General features: G+C 36.6%; 1 long non-coding RNA gene across 1 annotated transcript; it reads right to left on the bottom strand.

Moving 5' to 3' along the window:
• Window positions 1-8,140: 8,140 nt before the first annotated feature.
• LOC138752458 (uncharacterized) lies at window positions 8,141-9,303 on the bottom strand. Its single transcript, XR_011350663.1, has 2 exons — window positions 8,947-9,303; window positions 8,141-8,428 (listed from the first exon to the last, which is right to left on the bottom strand). It is a non-coding gene; the product is annotated as an uncharacterized lncRNA (long non-coding RNA).
• Window positions 9,304-9,310: the final 7 nt, after the last annotated feature.

The raw sequence follows: 9,310 nt of genomic DNA, 5'->3' as shown, positions 1-9,310 counted from the left end.
GAAGTTTGGCAGCAACGTGGTCGTTAGATAATTATGATATATGGTAGTAACATGGACATTAGATAATATTATGATATGTGGCAGCAAACGTACATGTTAGAAAATTTTTATGTATGGCTGTAACGTGGACGTTAGATATTTATGATGTGTGGCAATAAAATTGACGTTTGATAATTATGAAGTATGGTAGTAACGTGATTGCTAAATAATAATACAGTATCGGACTAACGTAGACGCTAGATAATTATGATGTACAGCAGTAACTTGGACGTTATCTAATTATGATATTTGGCAGTAACATGGGCCTGAGATATTTATGATATATGGCAGTAACGTGGACGTTAGATAATTATGATGTATGGCAGTAACATGGACGTTAGATATTTATGATGTATGGCAGTAACTTGAATGTTAGATAATTATTATATATGGCTGTAACAAGGACGTTAGAAAATTATGATATGTGGCAGCAAAGAAGGACGTTAGAAAATTATGATGTATTTCAGATACGTGGGTGTAAGCTAATTATGATGTATCGCAGTAAAGTGGATGTTAGATAATTATCATATATGTCAATAACATGAATGTTAGATAATTATGAAATATGTCAGTAACATTGATGTTAGATAATTATGATATATGTCTATAACATGAATGTTAGATAATTATGATGTATGGCAGTAACATGGACATTAGGTAATATTATGATATTTGGCAGCAAACGTAGATGTTAGAAAATTTTTATGTAGGGCAGTAACGTGGACATTATCTAATTATGATGTATGTCGTAACATGGATGTTAGATAATTATGATGTATGCCAGTAACATGGATGTTAATTATGATATATGTCAGTAAAATTGATGTTAGATAATTATGATATATGTCAGTAACATGGATGTTAGATAATTATGATGTTACATGCATGTTAGAATATTATGATGTATGGAAGTATAGAAGTTAGAATATTATAATGTATGGCAGTAACGTGGACGTTATCTCATTATGATGTTTAGCAGTAACATGAAAGTTAGATAATTATGATATTTGACAGTAACGTGGACGTTCGATAATCGTGAAGTATGGTTGCAACATGCATGCTAAATTATGGAGTATCGCAATAACGTAGATGCTAGATAATTATGATGTATGTCAGTAACGTGGACGTTGGATAATTTAGATGTGTAGCAGTAACATGGACGTTACATAATTATGATGTATGGCAGTAACGTATCCATTAGATAATTTCGATGTGTGGCAGTAACATGGATATTAGATAATTATGATGTATGGGTGTAACGTGGACGTTAGGTAATTATGATGTTTGGCAATTAGTTGGATGTTAGATAATTATAATGTATATCAGTAACATGGACGTTAGATTATTATTATATGGCTGTCACATGTTTATTATAATTATGATATATTGCACTAACGTGGATGTTAGATATTTATCATGTTTGGAAGTTACTTGGTCGTTAGATAATAATGAAGTATGTCACTTAGTTGGATGTTAGATATTTATAATGAATTCAAGAAACATGGACTTGAGATAATTTTGATGTATGGCACTAACTTGGTCGTTTGATAATTATGAAGTATAGGAACATCGTCGACGTTTGATTATTATGATATTTGGCAGTATCGTGGATGTTAGAAAATTATGATCAATGGCATTAACAGGAATGCTAGATAATTATGATTTATGTCATAACCATGGATGTTAGATAATTATGATATATGGAAGTAACATTGATGTTAGATATTTATGATGTATGGGAGTAACATGGACGTTACGTAATTATGATTTGTGGCAGCAAACGTGGACGTTAGAATATTATGATGTATGGAAGTATAGAAGTTAGAATATTATAATGTATGGCAGTAACGTGGACGTTAGCTCATTATGATGTTTAGCAGTAACATGAAAGTTAGATAATTAGGAATCTGACAGTAACGTGTACGTTCGATAATCGTGAAGTATGGTTGCAACATGGATGATAAATTGTGCAGTATCGCAGTAACGTAGATGCTAGATAATTTTGATGTAAGCAATAACTTGGACGTTATCTAATTATGATATTTGGCAGTAACATGGACCTGAGATATTTCTGATATATGGCAGTAACGTGGACGTTAGGTAATTATGATATATGTCGTAACACGGATGTTGGATTATTCTGATGTATGGCAGTAATATGGATGTTAGATAATTATGATGTATGGCAGTAACATGGATGTTAGGTAATTATGATGTATGACAGTAACATGGATGTATGATATTTATGATGTTTGGCAGTAATGTTGACATTAGATCATTATAATGTTTGGCAGTAATGTGGACATTAGATAATTATGATGTTTGGCAAGAATATTGACGTTAGAAAATTATGAAGTATGGCAGAAACGTGGAAGTTAGCTCGTTATGATGTTTAGCAGTAACATGAACGTTAGATAATTACGATATCTGACAGTACCATGGACGTAAGATAATCGTGAAGTTTGGTTGCAACATGGATGCTAAATTATGGAGTATCGCAGTAACATGGATGTTAGATATTTATGATGTATGTCAGTAACATGGACGTTAGGTAATTATGATGTCTGGCAGAATCATGGATGTTAGATAATTATGATGTATGGCAGTAACGTGGACGTTAGAAAATAATGATTTATGGCAGTAACGTGGACGTTAGAAAGTTTTTTGGCAGTACATTGGACGCTATTTATTTATGATATCTGGCAGTAACGTGGAGGTTGTATAATTGTGAAGTTTGGCAGCAACGTGGGTGTTAGATAATTATGATATATGGCAGTAACATGGACATTTGATAATATTATGTGGCAGCAAACGTAGATGTTAGAAAATTTTTATGTATGGCAGTAATGTGGACGTTAGATATTAATGATGTGTGGCAATAAAATGGACGTTGGCTAATTATGAAGTACGGCAGTAACTTGGACGTTATCTAATTATGATATTTGGCAGTATCATGGACTTGAGATATTCATGATATATGGCAGTAACGTGGACGTTAGATAATTATGATGTATGTCGTAACAGAGATGTTAGTTAATTATGATATATGTCAATAACATGGATGTAAGATAATTATGATGTATGTCAGTAACATGGATATTGGATAATTATGATGTATACCAGTAACATGGATGTTACATAATTATAATTATTGGGTGTATCATGGATGTTAGAATATCATGATCTGTGGCAGCAAAGATGGACGTTAGAAAATTATGATGTATTTTGTAACGTGGGTGTAAGCTAATTATGATGTATGGCAGTAACATGGATGTATGATATTAATGATTTTGGCAGTAATGTTGATGTTAGATAATTATAATGTTTGGCAACAATATTGACGTTAGATAATTATGATGTATGGCAGAAACATGGAAGTTCGAAATTTATGATGTTTGACAGTAACGTGGACATTTGATATGTTTGACAGTAACATGGATGTTAGAAAATTATGATATATTTCAGTAACTTGAATGTTAGATAATTATAGATGGCTGTATCATGGACGTTACAAAATTAAGATATGTGGCAACAAAGGTGGACATTAGAAAATTATGATGTATTTCGTAACGTGGGTGTAAGCTAATGTTTGGCAGTAATGTGGAAGTTTGATATTTATTAGGTTTGGCAGTAACATTAATGTTAGAAAATTATGATGAATGTCAGTAACATGGATGTTAGATAATTATGATGTATAGCAGTAACATGGATGTTAGAAAATTATTATGTATTTCAAGAACATGGATGTTGGATAATTGATATACGTCAGTAACATGTATGTTAGATAATTATGATGTATGGGACTAACATGGACGTTAGATGATTATATGTGGCAGCAAACATGGATATTAGATCATTACAATGTTCGTATGTTACATGCAAATTTAAATATTATGATGTATGGAAGTATAGAAGTTAGAATATTATGATGTATGGCAGTAACGTGGACGTTAGAAAATAATGATTTATGGCTGTAACGTGGACGTTAGAAACTTATTTGGCAGTAACTTGGACGTTATATATTTATGATATCTGGCAGTAACCTGGATGTTGGATAATTGTAAACTTTAGCAGCAACGTGCGCGTTAGATAATTATGATATATGGCAGTAACATGGACATTAGATAATATTATGATATGTGGCAGCAAACGTAGATGTTAGAAAATTTTTATGTTTGGCAGTAACGTGGACGTTAGATAATTATATGTGGCAGCAAACATGGATGTTAGATAATTACAATGTATGTATGTTACATGCATATTTAAATATTACGATGTATGGAAGTATAGAAGTTAGAATATAATGTATGGAAGCTCATTATGATGTTTAACAGTAACATGAAAGTTAGATAATTACGATATCTGACAGTAACGTGGATGTTCGATAATCGTGTAGTATGGTTGTAACATGGTTTATAATTATGGAGTATCTCAGTAACGTAGATGCTAAATAATTATGATGTATGTCAGTAATATGGACATTGGATAATATGTATGATATTAACATGGGATTTGTTCATTGTAATTGTATGACAGCAATGTGGATGTTAGGAAATTTGAACGTGATGGAATAATGATCTTTGGCAGTCACGTGGACGTTAGATAATTATGATATATGTCAGTAACATGCATGTTAGATAATTATGATATATATCAGTAACATGGATGTTAGATCATATTGATGATTGGTGGTAACATGGATGTTAATTATGATGTATGTCAGTAACATGCATGTTAGATAATTATGATATATGTCAGTAACATGGATGTTAGAAAATTATGATGCATGTCGATAACATGGATGTTAGATAATTAAGATTTATGTCAGTAACATGAATGTTAGAAAATTATGATGCATGTCGGTAACATGGATGTTAGATAATTATGATGTGGGTCAGTAACATGGATGTTATATAATTATAATGTATGTCAGTAACATGGATGTTAGATAATTATGATATATGTCAGTAACATGCATGTTAGATAATTATGAAATATGTCAGTAACATTGATGTTAGATAATTATGATATATGGCAGTAACATGGATGTTAGATAATTATGATGTATGTCCGTAACATGGATGTTAGATAATTTTGATGTATGGCGGGAACATGGATGTTAGATTATTATGATATATGTCAGTAACGTGCATGTTAGATAATTATGATATATGTCAGTAACATTGATGTTATATAATTATGATGTTTGCCAATTAGTTGGATGTTAGATAATTAAAATTATGGCAGTAACATGGACATTAGATCATTATTATATGGCAGTCACATAGTTATTATAATTATGATATATTGCACTAACGTGGATGTTAGATATTTATCATGTTTGGAAGTTACTTGGTCGTTAGATAATAATGAAGTATGTCAGTTAGTTGGATGTTAGATAATTATAATGAATTGAAGAAACATGGACTTTAGATAATTTTGATGTATGGCACTAACTTGGTCGTTTGATAATTATAAAGTATAGAAACATCGTCGACGTTTGATTATTATGATATATGGCAGTATTGTGGATGTTATAAAATTATGATCTATGGCATTAACATGGATGTTAGATAATTATGATGTATGTCAGTAACGTGGATGTTAGATAATTAAGATGTATGTCGGTAACATGGATGAAAATTATGATGTATGGCAGTAACATGGATGTTAGATAATTATGATATATGTCAGTAACATGGATGTTAGATAATAATGATATATGTCAGTAACATGGATGTTGGATAATTATGATGTTTGGCTGTATCGTGGAACTTACAAATAATGATGTATAGCAGTATAATAGACGTTAGCTCATTGTGATATCTGGCTGTAGCATGGATGTTACAAAATTATGATATCTGGCAGCAAACCTGACCGTTAGAAAATTGTAATAGATGTGTGTCATGGACATTAGATGTTATGATATGTGGCTGCAAACGTGCATGCTAGAAAATTATGATGTATGTCAGTAACATGGACGTTATATATTTATGATGTTTGGGAGTAACGTGGATGTGAGAATATTATATTTTATGGCAGTAACATGGATGTTAGAAAATTGTGATGTATTGCAGTAACATGAACGTTAGATTATTATGTATATGGCAGCAAATGGGGACATTAGAAAATAATGATGTTTGGCAGTCACGTGGACGTTATAAAATTATCTTGTATGGCATGAACGTGGATGTTAGTTAATTATGATCTATGCCAGTAACGTGGACTTTAGATAATTATGATGTATGGCAGTATCGTGGACGTTAGAAAATTATGATGTATGGCAGTAACATGGACGTTAAATAATTATGTATGTGGCAGCAAATGTAGACATTAGAAAATAATTATGTTTGGCAGTCACGTGGACGTTAGTAAATTATGATGTTTGGCAGTAACGTGGATGTTAGATAATTATGATATATGGAAGTAACATGGATGTAAGATAATTATGTTTGCCAGTAAAATAGACGTTAGATAATTATGATCTATGGCAGTAACATGGATGTTAGATAATTATGATGTATGGCAGTAATGTGGATGTTAGAAAATTATGTTGAATGGCAGTAACGGGGACGATGGATAATTATGATATGTGGCAGCAAATGTGGACGTTCGATCATTATTATATATGGCATTAACATGGACGCTAGGTAATTATAATATATGACCGTAACTTGGATGTTAGATAATTATGATGTATTTCTGTAATTCGGACATTAGATAATTTTGATGTATACCAGTGACTTGGACGTTAGAAAATTATAATTTATGGCACTCAGGTGGATGTTAGATATTTATAATGTTTGGCAGTAACGTGTACGTTAGGTAATTATATATGGAAGTTAGATAATTATGAGGTATGTCAGTAACATTGACGTTAATTCATTATGACGTATGTAACCTGGATGTTAGATATTTGTGATGTATAGCAGTAAGGCAGACATTAGAAAATTATGATGTTTGGCAGTAACGTGGACATTGGATAATTATGAAGTATGGAATTAAAGTGGATGCTAAGTAAATATTAAGCATCGCAGGAACGTAGATGCGAGGTAATTATGAAGTGTGACAGTAACGATGACGTTAGATATTTATGATGTATGGCAGTAACTTGAATGTTAGATCATTATTATATATGGCTGTAACATGGATGTTAGAAAATTATATGTGGCAGCAAAGATGGACGTTAGAAAATTATGATGTATTTCGTAACGTGGGTGTAAGCTAATTATGATGTATGGCAGTAACATGGATGTATATTTATGTTTGGCAGTAATGTTGATGTTAGATAATTATGTTTGGCAGTAATGTGGACATTAGATAATTTGAACAGGCTGAACTCTGGACTCACTGCACATCTTCCAAAACGGGAGGTGGATGGTTCTCCACCAGCTCATCATGTTCCAGACCCAGCTACAGCTAATCTCTCTTCCCACGCCCCCCCTCATTCTCTAACCCTCCAAGGCCAAGGAACCTGTTGAAGCTTTCCCTGTTGCTCAGTCTCTGAGGTCCAGGCAACATCCCAGTAAATCTTCAGGGGATAAAGTTCCGAACCTGTCAAACTTTTCCCTGTAGCCCAGTCCCTGAGGTCCGGGTAACATCCCACTAAATTTTCTCTGCCCTTTTATCTGATTGGGATCTTTCCTGTCATTCAGTGACCAAAACTGCCCCACTGACGTCTTGTACAACTTCACCAGAACATCCCAGACTTGATACCTTGATTAATGAGACCAAATGAAACCCGTGTTCTACGACATTCGTTGATGATCGACCTTTCAACGAGAATGACCTTTGCCCTGAAATGCAGCTCCTGCATTAAACTGCACCTGCCATCTCTCAGCCCACCCTGTGAACCAGCCAATGCCCCTGGAAACACCCCCTTGCTGCGCCCGCCAGTATCCACATCTGCCCCGCCCTGTCTCATATGAGGGGCCAGTGCCTGTCCCCTCGAGGGTCCTCCTTCTCCCTCTCCTCCCCTCCCCCTCCCCTTTCTCCCTCCCCTCTCTCCCTCCCCCTTTCCCCCTCTCCTTCTCCTCCCCCCTTCCCCCCCTCCCTCCCCCCCTTCCCCCTCTCTCCCCACACAGACGACAGGAGGCAGTGAACGAGTTACCACAGCGTTTAATGGGAGATATTTAAATTAGCATCATGTACTGGATGTATTTGCTTCTGTTGCCAGCTGGGTGGATGGGACAGAGAGGGAAGGGGAAGGTGGGACAGTCTACCAAGGCAGTGCTCAACAGAGTAAACAGATGCGACCTCAACAAGGTGTGGGGGGATTGGTCTCTGGGGCCAGAGAATTGGGAACGACCCCTTTTCCCCTCACTCACACGAAGACATGTGGATGATGAGATCGATGACCCGGTTACTGTAGGCGAACTCGTTGTCATACCTTCCAGGGGGGAGAGAAAAAATATCCATCAGTAGGCGCTTCACACCTGACCCCTGTGATCTGCTCTCCCCCAAATGAAATCGATCCAGTTCCCTTGTCGCTCTCAAGACCCCGACATGCCACCCCCATCCACTTCCAGAGATTCCCGAGGGTGAGGGGGGATGGATCAGAGGATGGGAGTGGTCTGTGGGGGACGTGGGATGGGTCGGTGGACGGGGCAGGTCTGGGGGACATGGAGGAAGGAGGTGGGGACTGGTCTGGAGGAACAGATCATTAACTGGACAGGTCAAGGTGGACGGGTCTGGCGGACACAGGGGAAGGTGATGGGGTTGGGTCTGGGGGTGGTGGAAGTAGGAGATGGGGATGGATCTAGGGGACGGGAGGGAGGTAGGTAGGGATGGGTCTGGGGAACAGAAGAGAGGGAGGTGGGGACTGGTCTAGGGGACGGGGGAAGGAGGTGGAAATGAGTCTCGGGGAGGGGAGGGAGGGAGGGAGGGGGGAATGGGTCATTCACTCACCAGGTCACCAGTTTAACAAAATTATTGTTCAGAGCAATTCCTGCCCCAGCATCAAGATAGAGGAATGAGTATCTCCGTTAAAGTCCGTGGACACCACCTGGGGGAGGGGAGAAGGGAGAGAGAGGCAGGGGGGGGGGAGCAAAAAAGTCCATCAGTACCTTCCCACAGATTCCACCCCACCTACCCCAACCCCAGTTCCCACACATCCCGATCTGGGAAGAAACAGTGAGTGAGGGTTGGAGAAGCATTGAGGGCGAGAGACCCCTTAATGATCTATGACCACCCCCTTTCCCATCTCCAGGGTTCCGAGAACCCCTCCCCTCTTTCCTGAGGATCCAACACCTCTCCCCTCGTCTCTGGGAGA

Source organism: Narcine bancroftii, chromosome 2, assembly GCF_036971445.1.
Source record: "Narcine bancroftii isolate sNarBan1 chromosome 2, sNarBan1.hap1, whole genome shotgun sequence".
Taxonomy (NCBI): Eukaryota; Metazoa; Chordata; class Chondrichthyes; order Torpediniformes; family Narcinidae; genus Narcine; species Narcine bancroftii.
Note: the sequence above shows the minus strand (reverse complement) of the source record. Positions and strands in the feature narration are given on the sequence as shown.